Raw genomic sequence first — 16,286 nt, forward strand, 5'->3', positions numbered from 1 at the left:
ACTGTTACTCGAAAAATGTTTGTCCAGTCGGTTTGGTATATTTGGCAATATTGTAGGGAACATCAGGAACTATTTAAAAAAAATGCCCGCTAAAAAATTTAACTATTTTTTTTTAATTTAAAATAAAAATTTAAAATCGTTTTTATCTTTTTTTTTAGATTTTTTTTTAATTGTTGATGTGTATATGTGGAACAATAAATGCCACCTATTGCACTAGGTTCATATAGAAAAATGATGGACAATAAAGTTATGGTTTTTGGAAAATATCAAAAACTTTGTTCAATTACTTTTTCGACTCAATATATTGAAAGTACACCAATTTTACAATAAAAACGCGCTCACATAAAATTTTGCTAAGTCACACCATTTTCGAGATGTAGCGGTTTGAACATAGGTTTTTTGACGTAGGATTACAACTTTGTTTTCTATATGGGGGTACATTTTGTGGGTACAAAAAATGAACATGTAACGGCAAGGATCAGGTTTTGAACGCATATTTCTCCAAAGTATAAATGTGAAATATGTCATCCAGTATGCTATTCAACGTAAGCTTCATACAACAATTTTGTGGCATATAGTTCAAATATTTTTTTTTTTATATATTAATTTATTTGGACAGGCTCAATCGAAAAATTTGCGTTATACATAATTGATGTCTTAAATCTAGATTTAAAGGAACTGAACCGATTACTCGCGGTCATCTCCAGGTTAGTAGAGATTTACAGTTTTATGGATGAGGAGAGGGAGGAGGAGGTTTGAGTTATGATTTACGATACAAATTTTTCATTATTCCTAAAACATGAACTTATTCTTATTCAATTTGGTATCCACAGTGTAATTATACAATTATTAAAGAAACAAACATTAAAAAAAACCCACACAAACAAAACAAAAACTGAACACAAGATTAGTCAAACTTACAATCTAAGGGTAATATTCTTAAAGAAAACATATATAAGTTTCATAGACTCCAGATCGCGTCTACCCAAAATATCTCGAACTGGAACCTTAGGTTGTCTACCTCGAGCCCGAAGGGAATCGTACAGTTCAAATCTGACTCCGCGATGCTCAGCACAAGACCAAATAATGTGATCTGCGTCCTGGTAACCTTGTCCACATTCACAGAGATTGCTGTCCCTCAGCCCAACACGCAACTAGTGAGCGTTTAACGAGTCGAGTAGTGATTGTACATCAGGCGAGACATTATACGAATCAAGTCTCGACCCACATCATAAATGAAGAAAAATTCATCGTTGGTGTTTTGTCGATCGTAAATATCGCCTTCCATAGCGCCCACCTTAGCAAGTGAGTCCACCATCTCATTGCCCGGAATCGAGCAATGAGATGGAACCCATGTAAAGGTGATGACAAAAGATCTTAAAGATAAAGCACTTAGAAGCTCTCGTATTTTCATGAGAAAATACGAGGAGTGCTTTACCGGCCTCATGGAGCGAATAGCCTCGACAGAACTGATCTGGTGGAAGTGAGGCGATCGTTTCTAGCGTATAGTATATAGCCGCCAGCTCAGCAATATATACCAAAACAAGCGGACGCCTCTATAAATGATCCATCTGTGAAGAACGATCTTGCGGAATCAACTTGGCCAAACGTTGCAACATAAATTGACGGAAAAATCGTGGAACGATGATGTTCTGGGATCTCACGAATCTCCCGCGTCATAGATAAATCAAAACTAACTGAATTGCCGAAGTCGGAGAAGCACACACGATGAGTTCAAATAATGAAAACAGTTTTTTTCCTTGATTTTTTTCCCCATTTACTTCCCATCCGTAGGAAGGCGTGATCAGAGCTGTTATGCCTCAGGACATCCCGATTGAACCCAGGCCTGCTTGGATGAGAGAAATGAAAAAAGTTAAACAGCTTAGAAATTTAACTAAAATTGGTAGCATCCAAATTGCCCATACTTACACCCAATCGGAGGATGTAAGATTCGCTTACAATAATGTGGGATTCATCATCAGAGGATGTTAGTGGAGACCGCATAAACCGAAGATGCAATATAGCTAGCTACGGTCCAATGAAGAAAATGGAAAAAGAAAAATGAAGAGTGTATTTGTGAGTGAAATGAATCATAACGAAAAAAAAAAAAGGTTGTCGGTCTGAGGGACTCGAACCACGACCGTTGCGATTATCAGACCTGTGCTTTCTCCATTGTCTTCATGCTTCTGAAAATGGATAGGCTAAAAGCAAACAAGAAGCGCTCATTTCCTCTCACACTCGACTTCGCATGCTTTTTCTGCTGGATAGATTCGAGGCAAGTGTGTGTGTCGTTCTACAATGTTATAAATTAAAAGCTTACTGGTATAGTTGAAAGCGTATGTAGAACACGAAATAAAAAAGACAAAAAACCAAAAAAACATTCGCTGCGATGTTCATGAACAGAGGATAATAGGAAATGGAACTAACATTCATTGAATAAATTTAAGATTTTCGTGTATGCTTAGACCACAAGGTGTCTTTCCTAACGCAGCCATCACATAGTTAGTCCCAAACGAAAAAGCCGAAGCCGCATTTCCTTTGGAACATCGAACGTGATAATATCGATCACCCATCACTCGACATGCGGACAGGCTCCCCTCAAGCAACTTGCTACCAACGCTGCCTGCAAGAGCGCTCCAGCCAGAGAAGTAGTAAAGAAGCCACACCGCCACGGTTCGGGTACAGTTGCTCATCGTGAGAAACTCCAATGTGGGCCATCTTCATCAAGCGCGTCATCGTCATGCCGAAGAACATCAAACTAGCTCACGGTATCCGTGGCGAAACTGTTTACAGATCTCAGATTTCCTCAACCACGACAAAGATCGAACAACTCGGTACCGTGCATCAAACCCGCTGCCGCCAGAAGATCCAAGCAACATAAATGTTCTGTAATAGTTAATATAACCTTTATATGACTGGTTTTGGTTGTGTAGCAGTTTACTCAACATAATTAAATGAATTTGTGTTACTTGGGGAATACGAACCTGTGATAAGTGGCGTCACGATATAGTGCGTGTTGTTCATCGTAAAGTGTAGATCCGTCTACTATCAATGCGACACTTTTGTCTAGGGACAATAGCCGGGAAATTTACTTGTCGCTCGACAGACGACCATGAACAACAAACCAAAAACGTCCTTTTCAGGGCGACAAAAATAATTCTCCCTATGCCAACCACATCACCAAAACTGTTCTGTTAAGGGCCATTAAACGGTTCTTTTCTCAGCCACAAACCATCGGAACGGGCCTTTTCAGGGCCACCACAATTTTCAAAGAAAGAGTTAGTTTAGAATATTTTCTAACACAAGAATAATTACACATGAACTGAAAAGGAATCTTATTAGTAATAAACGGAAAATGGACACTGATCAATTATTACACATCTCGAGAAACCAAGTGATGTCATAATAATATCGGAAATTTTAAATAATGTTCGATCATAAGATAACTTATGTGAGCGTAGTCCTACGTCAACTGTTCGTACAACCCCTTTGGGCTGTCCCTTGTAGTTTTTTTTTAATATTGGTAGTTTTTGACCATTTTGGAATGTATTGCGTGGTTCTCCTGTTCCAACATTTTTTTCCGAAAGATCAGAAAATTCAAAATAAAATAGCTCTTGGGAGCCCAACTAACAATTTTCGCAATGTAAAAGCACAGACAAACAGACGTAACTCTTTGAAAAACTTGTTCTTGAAAACATTGTATCTCAAAACATATAACCTCAGTAACGACATCTCTCTGGCTTCTCGCGGAAAACAAGCTTGCTCGCTAGCTCGTAAACAATATTGCATAAAAGTTCTATAGAATATATAGAAACGTCAAAGTGATCCGATGCCAGCGCTGCGGCGAGTAGTTCGCGGAACTGATAATATTCAAATCAACCGTTAAATGCACCAACGAAGATACACAATGAAGAGTTACGTCTGTTTGTCTGTGGTAAAAGCTTTACTCATTTCATGTATACAACCTCAAGCTGTATTCAAATGTTATACGATATGAGGAAACCTTTACTCAACCTCTATACAAGCAAATCTGGCGAACTTAGTCAGCTACTTCTAGCTGTTGTGACGGTTGCAACAAGCTCTTATTGCATATCTATTTACAGCTGTTATCCTGCTGTTTAGTTGTGTGTGAACTTGAAAGGCGTTTACTCAACCTTTACCCGATTATGCAATAATCACTACACAGTTTTCTCTTGAAGTCGAGTTAAATATTATCTACGCTTTTTTTGTTGGAGGAATTGAGTTTATTTTGCTGAAATCAAATTATTCGAAATTAGTTATAAGCACACCACCAAATTATTTACCCTGCACCAGAACCTGGAATCGAACCCGACCTTGACACTACCATCTTCGCTACGCCAACACGTTGAACTGACGTAAACAAATATACATGACTTTCTACAATAAAACCGTTGAGTAGAGGCTTTATAATAGTGCACATGAATCACTTTTCTCGACTAGTTACTTCAGCTTTGTAAAGGAGCAGAGTAAAAGCTGTAGAACTGCACACGTCTAAAAATAAACCTAGTTGACTGTAAAAATGCTTCCAAAGTATCACTAGCACAGTTAATTAGCTGAGTACAGGTTGTTTCGTTGTTGAAAAAGCACTTGTAAAAAGGGTTTAAAGGTTTTGTAGCCAAGTTATTAAAGGAAGAGAAAATTGACGAAGAGAATCGATCAATGTTAAGGACCTGATGCATTTTCGATGGACATACACGGTTTATGAATCGTACTCATAATTAAATCCCGTTCACTCAAATTCGCAAAAGCGTAGGTCATTCATAATACAAATAAATTTTTACTCAAATATGAGGAAATGTCCTTTATATATGAGTAAAAGTCACCCACATTTGATAATATTTTACTCATTCTACGAGAGACCTACACGGTATTGTACAGTCTTCTTTAATGTTATACGAAACCCATGCAATTTTTCAGTGATCTTATTGCCCCAAAACATACCTTAAACATCCACCTTGAAGAAGAATTTTGGGAAATATTTTGAATTACGATCACAGAGAACAGACATCCAAGTCAAATTTCTAAAGTGTATAAGAAATTTAACTGCCATTTTGAATAGACATTTGAAACTAGCAATATCGTGGTGGCGCTAGTGTCGCTTCCCATTGACGTCGATGACCGGTAGACGTCATCTTAACATAAATTTCAAAATCGTTGTGAGCAAAACATTGTTTGTTTAAAACCGATCAAAACATGGGCCGCAGTGCGAGTTTCATTGGTGTGCAAATAAACAAGGTGTTACCAAGCAAATTTTTTTTTCACAATTTGCCTACCCAAGTAACAATTTTGTTTTTTGAGGGTTCTGTTGATCATGATTTAGACTTGTAGAATGCTATAAAACCGCGCTAAAACCTGCAATGTTACTTGGGTAAGGATGCTAAATTGTTCGAACTACAGGAGATTTTCTTCTCATGTGGAGTCCAAGCGCTTGCAACGAAAAAATTATGTTCCGACCAGTTCCCTCCAGAGGCTATTCGACCTCCTGGATGAACGGATGCAGGGTAAGCAGTGTTCAAATCTTACTCACCCTCACTGAATCATTTGATGATACGCCACCAGTGAACTCAAAAAAAGTCATTTTTGCTCCTGACTTCTATGCCATCGACTATGCCCAGTTAAAATTGGAACGAAAACAATTGGTGGGTTTGTGTACAAGACACGACCACATGGTTGACGTAGATTACGTTAAGCTGTGTAGTGAAATTCTCGTGCATTTATCTAGATATTGATTTAAAATACAGTAGAAGTAACCGACATCATGTCCTGTGTTCATATTTTGGATTTCCTACAAAGTAAAACATGGTTAAATTCAGGACCTCATAAAAAAGCGAATACATATTCTATTACATTTGATTCCTAAATTACAATCAGCTATGAAGGTAGGACTTTCTAAAGGTGATTCATTGAAGCGTCCAACAATGGCCGTCATGATGGCTGATATTCCTTATCACTTCAAGATTTTTAGAGCATAAATCTTGGACGGTTCTGACTTAACTCATGACATTGAAATTCCTTGTGTAATGCACTGCAGCAAACGTGAAGTTCCAGTTTTTTTGTTATAAGTTTTGTGAGAGCTGATTATTGTGCTCTTGAAATTTTTATGTGGTGCTGAGATTTATCAGAAATAATGTTTCCTCAGCGATTCAACTTCAAAACGCTAAAAACAGAATGCACACACAAAAACGGAGTGCACAATTTTACATCAATGTTATGCAACATTTCGTAGTTCCGGAGAACTTCGAGATTTGGGCGTAATTGCTATTGTAAACAAATATGTCAATCGCTGATTTCTTGCGAATAAAAGCTCAATCTCGCGAACAAACTATTCCAAATCGCAGAGGAATCATTCCTCTACATTAGTATTTTGTTAGTTTTCTAGGCTGAGTTTTTATTCGCGAGAAATCGGTGATTGAAGTGTTTGTTCACAAAAGCAATAACGCCCAAATCTCAAATTACTCCGGAGTTGATCGGGATGATCTCGATTAGGCATAAATCCCTCCAATAAGTTCTAGGTACATCTTTTATCTACCGATTGAGCAACAAAAAAAAAATACTAAATATTGCTGTTTTTTAAGATTTCGTTCGCGTTTTGTAGACGCACATAGGGGAATTTACGTATTCTCGGCAACCTAAGCAGCGACCTTCTTTCTATAGCCTTTTTCTCTAAGGAACGCACACATATTCAGTATTGGTTTGTTTACAATCTTTTGCTGCCAGCTGCTCTAACAATTTCAGTCGAAAGAATTGTCAAAAACTGTTTTGAAACGCTTTTACAAAGCTCCAATCTTCTCTAGTGAGAGCGAGTATTGTCGGCAACCAGTTTTTCTTCGGCAACCATTCCATTTGAACTGCATGTAAATCTGCTGTTCTATTATCGGCAACTCGAAATCAGCTACAATTTGTAGTGCGTGTGTTTCATTTCAAGAAAACCTTGCTAGATTGCTTTTTCTCAGTGGTAAAAATATAGTCAAATTGAAGCTGAAAGCATAAACAATCGTTTGCATGCATTCAGCGAAGTGTTTTCGTAAGAAAATCCAGTGAAAATAGTGTTTCAATTTGGGTTGCCGAAAATAGTCTGGCATGCCGAAGCCGTCATTTCCCCTATATAATTTGTCATAAGACATGGGGTGTTTCTGTGGTGAAAAAAAAGTGACTTCCATATCTATCACAGATTACAAATTCTACAGTGAGCATACATAAGAACGAAACCGTGATCGATTTTCTCTTTTGTTAATAACTCGCTTGGATTAACATTTCTCGGTGCGTTTGCTGTTACTTTTGATAACCGCCCAAGTAACCACCGAGCCCGCTAACTACCCGATAATGGCCCTTTTTGTGATATAAGGTAAATAAAGGGTTTCCGAACTTTATATCAGTCGTATAGCAGCCTTATATAGCAGAAAGGGCGATTAACGGGCTTGTTGGTTACTTGGGCAATACAACCTGTAACAGCACTACAATGAACAAATTTCAGATAATATTCAAGCTGAACATTGCATTAGGTCCTAAGTAGCATTGATCGATTCTCTTCGTCGACTTTTTATTCCGTTAATAACTTGAGCACAAAACTGTTTCTTTATTTGTCGTATTAGATGTTAGATAAAAATTTCTTTAATAGATATCCGAAGAGCTTCAATAGTAGGGCGTAATTGCTTTTGTAAACAAACACGTTAATCGCCGATTTCTCGCGAATTAAAGGTCAATCTCGCCAACAAACTATACCAAATGATAGAAGAATCATTCCTCTAACTGTTTGTGTGGATAACTTTTTAACTTGAGCTTAAATTCGCGAGAAATCGGTGATTAGCGTGTTTGTTTACAAAATCAATTACGCCCTAATCTTGAAGTTCTTCGGATATTTGTGCTGAAAATACCTGGGCCGAGTGGATTCACGGAGAAAGTCAACGAAAAAAATCTTGTCAATGTTTCTTAGGACCTAATGCAATATTTAGCTTGAGTTGTTTCGCTTAGCTGTAGCAATGTAAAGAGAAAATTGATGAAGAGAATTGACCATTACAAGTAGGCTAGGATTGGGCGATCTTTGGAAGATCGATCTTTTTCATCCCGATTTTCGATTTTCGGATCTATTCTTTGCCCACGGAAAGATCGAAAAAATCGATTTTTTCTTTCGATCTTTTCGATCTTCAAAAAAATAGGTGTTAAATTTTTTAAGTGTGTTTACATCGAAAAAACGATTTACTCTCACCCCAGACTGCGTGGTATTTAACGAAAACAACGCCAACATCGGTATCGCTTCCAATGTTAAATATTAGCTGGATTACAATTATGTCACTATTTGCGTTTGCAATATTTACGAACACAGCAACATTTGAAGGTTTGGGCTACCTGCCTCCTGTGCTAAATTTATTCCTATTTTTATCGAAAAGGATTCAATTTGATCAATTAATGTATCATTATGTTCCTCCGAGTACTTTGTTGGCAACCGAACTAAACTGACACACATATTGACAGTGAGCAAGTGTGACGTTCATTTCCTCTTTGTTTTCGTTTGCTCGTTGCTTTGCGCGCATTTTATTCAAGACAAATTTCTGGTCGGTGATTTAATTGAATATTATAAAGAAAAAGATTTCTTTGAATACCAACGTAAAGAAGCGTATTGAAAACAATCAAAAGATCGATCTACCAAAGATCGATTCTTCGGGACCGATTTATTCAGTGGGTCGATTCTAGAGCCAAATATATCTTTCTCTGAAGATCGCCCAATCCTAAAGTAGGCCCTTTTGAACGCTCACTGCCAAATTTCAGTACCTAGCACTAAACAAAACTCGACAGTACTGCTAAGAGATAAGCATTGTAAGTCCCTCCTACTTGGAAAATTATGCAATCGAACGGATTGCTATGCCTCGCCCCCATCAGCAAAAAATCTGGGATTTTATAAACCGTTCTATGGCATAATTTTCCAAGTAGGATAAACTTTCATAGCTAATCTAAATGCATAATTTAAGGTACCGTCTGATAATTTCAATGCTTGGCACAGGAGTCTGTAATCTGTGCAGGGAAAACCTTTTTTTTTTACCACAGAAACCTTGACAGAAACATCCCGCTAAATAATGGATGTGCGTTCATAAAATGCACGAAATCTTAAAAAAAAAAATTAGTATTTTTTTATTCAATCAATAGATTAAAGATGTACCGAGAATTAAATGGAAGGATTTCAAGCTAAAATGTTCTGATCGCGAGATATTGGTGATCAATACCGAAATTTCACCTAAATGTTCAACCCATTTTGTGTGGTGTGTGCTGCTGATTTTCACTGTAGCCCAATGATTAGGGAACTTTCAACATAACGTAGTAGTTGAGGGAGGAGAGGGGTTTCAAAAGTTGGGACTGACCATGTATTAGGTGTATTGCAAAACACGCTCTAAGGGGGAAGGGGGGGTTAGTTGGCCAAAAAAAGTATACGTAATTTATCGATGGACCTAATTTTACTTCCAAGGCTGTGTCGCTGTGGGCGAGTTATATTTAACTCGTGGTAGAAAGTGATAGATGAGTTATCGAATAACCCTGCTATACGATCGTGGTTATTTTCGACCGACTAGAAGTTAAATTTTGGTAACCGTGGCTGAGTTATGTTTGAAAACTGATCAATTTTTGGCATTTTCGAATATTGAAAATAACGTTCGAAATGTCACGTTTAACCGCAAGTTAAATTTAACTCGGCAATTGATACACAGCCCAAGAAGTATTTGTTGATTACTTTTTCGAAGGGACGTATCAGCTTTTGTGAACAACGCATTTGATTGTCGATTTGGCGTAACTGGTAGCTCACCCACGCATGCTAGCACTATCATCAGATAGAGGAAATTTTCCCCTACCTGATATAGTGGTGTTGGTAAGTGAGACGAGCTATCAGTTATGCCAAACCGACTATAAAAAGCGTTGTTTACAAAAGCTGATATGTCCTATCGAAAAAGTAATCGAGATTTGTAGTTATCATTCAGGCAAGGAGCGCTTGCACCATCGAGGCGACGCCGCTATCAGCAGCCAGTGATCTCAACGGGAATGATGGGCAAAGTTCGAGGTGCAAAACTCGAACGCTGCGCGCTTGACAGGAACCGCCTTCCTACCCGCCGTCCGAAGCGAACATGAGTTGAGGCACATTAGCAGCGCTGTTTTATAACTTTTCAGATTCAAGCAGCACGATGTGCAACCAAATGGTACTCAATTATCACGACTGGGTTTGGGGAGAACGTTTATTTCATGAAAACAGTGATAAAATTATCACTTTTTATTTGTACATTTTTAAAACAGTTTTTTTTTATGAAAAATTGAAAAAGCGTTGATTGTAACAGCTTACAAGAGATTTTAATTTCATTTATAAATGACAAAGTTATAAGCGTTCAAAACCTTACACCTTTTCGTGACGATCGCAATTTTAGATTTTCGATTTACCCCAAGTATTTTCGCGTAAGACGTAGTCTACGTCAAAATGGTTGTAGATCTACATGAAACTTTAAAGTTTTTTTATTCGAAAATAATGAAAATAATAACTCGATTGATTTTCGTTTGATTTGTCTTGTTTGTTTTGTCTTGTTTGTTTTGAAATGATTTTACAGTTCATTTGGATGCATGGTCAATAAGATCAACCCAAATTTTAGTTCATTTAACTCATTAATCGAAAAAGTGATAACTCGAGTCGCTAGTGTTTCTAACGTATTTTAATTTGAATTCTTGCACATAATTTTTCTAAAAAAATATTTAAGCTTGGATGTCTGTTCTCTGTGTTACGATTATGCGAAATTATTGAAAAATTAAGGTTTGATGTGTGGAGGGGCAGACAAAATCGGTTCATTACTGTATATTCAAATGGTCGACAAGAGAACAATTTGCATAAAATTTTCACATTTGTTTAAAGATTTACAGTGTTATCCTTCACTACATGAATGATAAACTATGCATGTACTCTAAAGGTGAGTAGAATGAAGCAGTTCGTTGAAATGAACACATCAAGTTGTCCCCACTGTCATCAACGGACGTTATCGTCGACGTTCTTCGATGCAGCAAGGGCATAATTTGCCGTTAAAAGCGAAAAATTATTGCGGGGCTGGCGCAGAACGTTTTAAAGGCTGCCACATTTTGTATGCTTTTATGGTCCCTTGGTGAAATTAGTATCGTTTTGCAAGCATTCTCGTCCACTTTAGACGACCAGCTGGCACAGATTTTCGTTCCACTGTTGAACAATGGACTGGTCACTAGTCGTATACACGCAAAACAAATGGCATAAGCATCAACTCTCTGAAAATTTTCTTACAACAAATGTCAGTTCTGACAATGGACAGTAGCGTGCAAGTAAGTTTTTATTTCAGGATGCATATTTTTGTATTTAACCCTCACGAAATGATTTACTAACCACAGTGCATTTGCGGAACAAACTTTGATTAAAAACCTTTCGACGACCACAGTACAGAATCTATTCATGCGGTGAAACTTTACAAATTTTGCATTTTTTTATACGAATCTGTAATAGAATCCTACATTTCTCGGTTGGGTGTAGGTATGCATGTATAGCGTTTCCCCAGTTTCTAGCACACAAGCTAAACTATATAGTGTCGGCAAAACTTAGCACACGGATTCGCTAGAGGTCAGACAATGCGATGGCGGAGCCGCAAATACCACACACCGCACACATTGTCAACTTAGTCACATGATACCATACCGTTCAACAAACGGCGACCGGTAAGTTGAAGTGTCGAGAGATTCACGCAAGCTTTTTCCGACTGGCTGAGAATACACAAACCCGCCGCTGTGCCCTAGGAGGCCAGTTGGCTGTGGACACATCTTCCTTCTGTGACTTCTAATATTTATATTTGACGTGTGCGTGAGTGTGCACCGGCCGGGATAAAGTTTAGCAGCAAGCGCGTGAATGGAGGTCGTGGACTGCTTCTAGGCCGAGAAAAGTTTAGAAATGGATCTTTGAATTTTATTTTTCAAACTGCAATTTCACGCCAACCGTGACAATAAGTGCTTCTAGCGATTGATTTTTTTTTTAAATCAAACACATTGATTTTGTCGCTCATTCAAAAGGAGGCTGAAACTTGAATCTTAAGTAAAGTATATTTTTGCCATTCATTTACGAAAAATGTGTTTGATTTTCATAGTCAGGAGAAAACCTACTGAAGGGGGGCCTGCTTCGGGTATGTTCACAAATTACGTAACGTAATAGGGGAGCATGTGGAGTGTAGAAAAATGTTAAATTCAAAATTAACAATTAAAAAGGCCTCATCAACTTTTGTAAACAAAACTTGTTGCGGCCTTTTCTCATGGAGCTCGTCTACGCAACCGGGGGATGTAAGATTCGCTTACAATTATGTGGGATTCATCATCAGAGGATGTTAGTGGAGACCGCATGTACCGAGGATGCGATATACCTAGCTGCGGTCCAATGCAAGAAAATTGGAGACCGAAAAATGTAGAGTGTATTAGGAAAAAGGTTGCCGACTGGACTCGAACCACGAACGTTGCGATTATGAAGCGCTCATATTCTCGCATACTCGACTTCGTATGCTTTTTCTGCTAGATAGATTCGAGGCAAGTGTGTGCGTCGTTCTACAATGTTCTACAATGTGCGTCGTTCTACAAGCTTACTGGTATAGTCGAAAGCGTAGATAGAACACAAAATAATAAAAAAAGATAAAAAACCATTACATCGCCTGTAAGGTCAACTTCTAACATTCGTTGCGATGTTCATGAACAGAAGATGATAGGACACGGAACTAACAATCATTGTAATAGATTTTTGGTTTGCGTGTACCAACAACACTACACCCAACCGAAGGATGTGCGATTTGCTTACATTCTTCTTCTTCTTCTTCGCATTTAAAGCTTATTGCTTATCGCACTTTACCTTATTGCGTGCTCTCAACTTATAGCGAATTCGTTTATTATCGGGGTTAACACCAGTTCCAACCCAGTGCGAAACCGAACTTTTTGTCAGTGTGAACCTCAACCTGAGCTAGGTTTTGAAAACAAACGAGCAAACTGACGTTTGTCAGAAAACAAGCAGACCCAATCTTGATACCCGATCCAGGTTGGAACTGAACAATAAACGAATTCGCTATTAGTGCTCTAGATGCACTTCCACAGTTATTAATTGAGAGCTTTCGATGCCTGTACCATTTTTGCATTAATTTAATTGTGTGCCAAGTACAATCATACTCAATGCCCAGGGAAGTCGAGAAATTCTTCAACCCGAAAAACTCCACCCAGTCACCTCCAGCATGGTCTTACTTTGTAGCTGCGCCTTTAGAGACTGAGGAAAGGCTAGGCCCGAAGATTTGCTTACAATACTGAGGGATTCATCATCGCAGGATGTACGTGGGGACCGCATGAACGAAGGATGAGATATACCGACCTGTGGCCCATTGCAAGAAAATGGAGGAAGAAAAATTTGGAGTGTATTAGTGAGTGAAATGAATCATGTCGAAAAAAAAAATAGAAAAAGGTTGCTGACTGGGCTAAAAGCATGAACGATGTACCTGTGCTTTCTCTCGTGTCCTCTCCATGATTCAGAACATGGTGGGCAAAATGCGAAGTGTTACTACTACCTAAAGCTACAACAAATTTAAATAGCACTTTTCGATTTGGATACATTTAGCTACTGCCGTCATGGCGCCTAAGTGCAAAAGAAAAGGGCAATCTCTTGATATCCCTTTTGATGACATTAATTTGAATTGCTCACGGATGATGAGAATTATCCATCATCCAGGAAAAATTCTAGTAAACTTTCCCGGCTTAATGCCACGATGGGAAAGATTCCCCCTATTGTGATAACCACTTCCGATTTGCATGCTCTTCGCACAGAACTTTTGAACTTCGAGAAATTTAAGTTTTCACTGAAAATTGGCCGTTGTGGTGAATGCCGTGTATTGAATAAAACCTTGGACGGGTTCAAACGTCTTCTCAAGAATCTTACTCAGTAGCAGCACCAATTTTTCACCTACGACACCAAAACTGAACGTGTGTTCAAGGTTGTCATGAAAGGTCTGCCCAGTGATGAATCCCTGGATTCAAAGATGAACTGGCAAAGTTACTTGGAAATGTGCCACTTCAAGTAACAAAAATAAAAATGAAATCTCGTCCTGGCGATTCACGCAACGGGATTATTTAGTTCACTTCAAGTCTAGTGAACCAAACAACCTAAAGGCCTTGAAAAAAGCTAGCCTTATGCTCCATATTCGTACCATTCGTACCCATAGATACAAATATCACCCCTGCTTCAAATTCTTCATCTATATTTGCTCTCCTCACTGCTAACCAGTGTTGGAAATGTTCGCGATATTTCACGTAGTTCACCAAGGGAAAAGTTCGCGAGTCATAGTGAGTTTTCGTGAACTTTTCCATCACTGCTGCTAACAATGTTCAACGAGTAAATGGAGCTACCTTTACTTCTGTTGTAGCGGGTTGAAATCAAAATACTAGCCAAAATAATTAAACGGAAATTTTGAAAATTTTATCGTAGGAAGCATTACTGCTCCTAAAATGAAATTTTACAGAAATCATTTATTGACATTAATACTGATCTGCTAAAAACTAGCTCCATGTTTGATGGTTTTCAAACTGGAGAAAATTTGCGAATAATATAGTCATGGCATTGAAATTCAGCAATGGATTTTAAATCATTAAATATTTTGAATTAGAATACTCGGTCTAAGGGGCTACCCGCTATGACCTCCACATGCCATATTTGGTTCCATTTGCTTGATTAGTTCTCGAGTTATGCAGAAATTTTTGTATCATTTGTATGGGAGCCCCCCTTTACAGAGAGGGGAGGGGTCTCGAACTATCATAAGAAGCTTTCCCTGCCCCAAAAACCCCTGCATACAAATTTTCACGCCGATTGGTTCAGTAGACATACAGACAGACAGACAGACAGACAGACAGACAGACAGACAGACAGACAGACAGACAGACAGACAGACAGACAGACAGACAGACAGACAGACAGACAGACAGACAGACAGACAGACAGACAGACAGACAGACAGACAGACAGACAGACAGACAGACAGACAGACAGACAGACAGACAGACAGACAGACAGACAGACAGACAGACAGACAGACAGACAGACAGACAGACAGACAGACAGACAGACAGACAGACAGACAGACAGACAGACAGACAGACAGACAGACAGACAGACAGACAGACAGACAGACAGACAGACAGACAGACAGACAGACAGACAGACAGACAGACAGACAGACAGACAGACAGACAGACAGACAGACAGACAGACAGACAGACAGACAGACAGACAGACAGACAGACAGACAGACAGACAGACAGACAGACAGACAGACAGACAGACAGACAGACAGACAGACAGACAGACAGACAGACAGACAGACAGACAGACAGACAGACAGACAGACAGACAGACAGACAGACAGACAGACAGACAGACAGACAGACAGACAGACAGACAGACAGACAGACAGACAGACAGACAGACAGACAGACAGACAGACAGACAGACAGACAGACAGACAGACAGACAGACAGACAGACAGACAGACAGACAGACAGACAGACAGACAGACAGACAGACAGACAGACAGACAGACAGACAGACAGACAGACAGACAGACAGACAGACAGACAGACAGACAGACAGACAGACAGACAGACAGACAGACAGACAGACAGACAGACAGACAGACAGACAGACAGACAGACAGACAGACAGACAGACAGACAGACAGACAGACAGACAGACAGACAGACAGACAGACAGACAGACAGACAGACAGACAGACAGACAGACAGACAGACAGACAGACAGACAGACAGACAGACAGACAGACAGACAGACAGACAGACAGACAGACAGACAGACAGACAGACAGACAGACAGACAGACAGACAGACAGACAGACAGACAGACAGACAGACAGACAGACAGACAGACAGACAGACAGACAGACAGACAGACAGACAGACAGACAGACAGACAGACAGACAGACAGACAGACAGACAGACAGACAGACAGACAGACAGACAGACAGACAGACAGACAGACAGACAGACAGACAGACAGACAGACAGACAGACAGACAGACAGACAGACAGACAGACAGACAGACAGACAGACAGACAGACAGACAGACAGACAGACAGACAGACAGACAGACAGACAGACAGACAGACAGACAGACAGACAGACAGACAGACAGACAGACAGACAGACAGACAGACAGACAGACAGACAGACAGACAGACAGACAGACAGACAGACAGACAG

This window comes from Ochlerotatus camptorhynchus, unplaced genomic scaffold, assembly GCF_037179485.1.
Source record: "Ochlerotatus camptorhynchus isolate MF236.1 unplaced genomic scaffold, CSIRO-AGI_Acam_v1.1 ptg000307l, whole genome shotgun sequence".
Classification (NCBI taxonomy): domain Eukaryota; kingdom Metazoa; phylum Arthropoda; class Insecta; order Diptera; family Culicidae; genus Ochlerotatus; species Ochlerotatus camptorhynchus.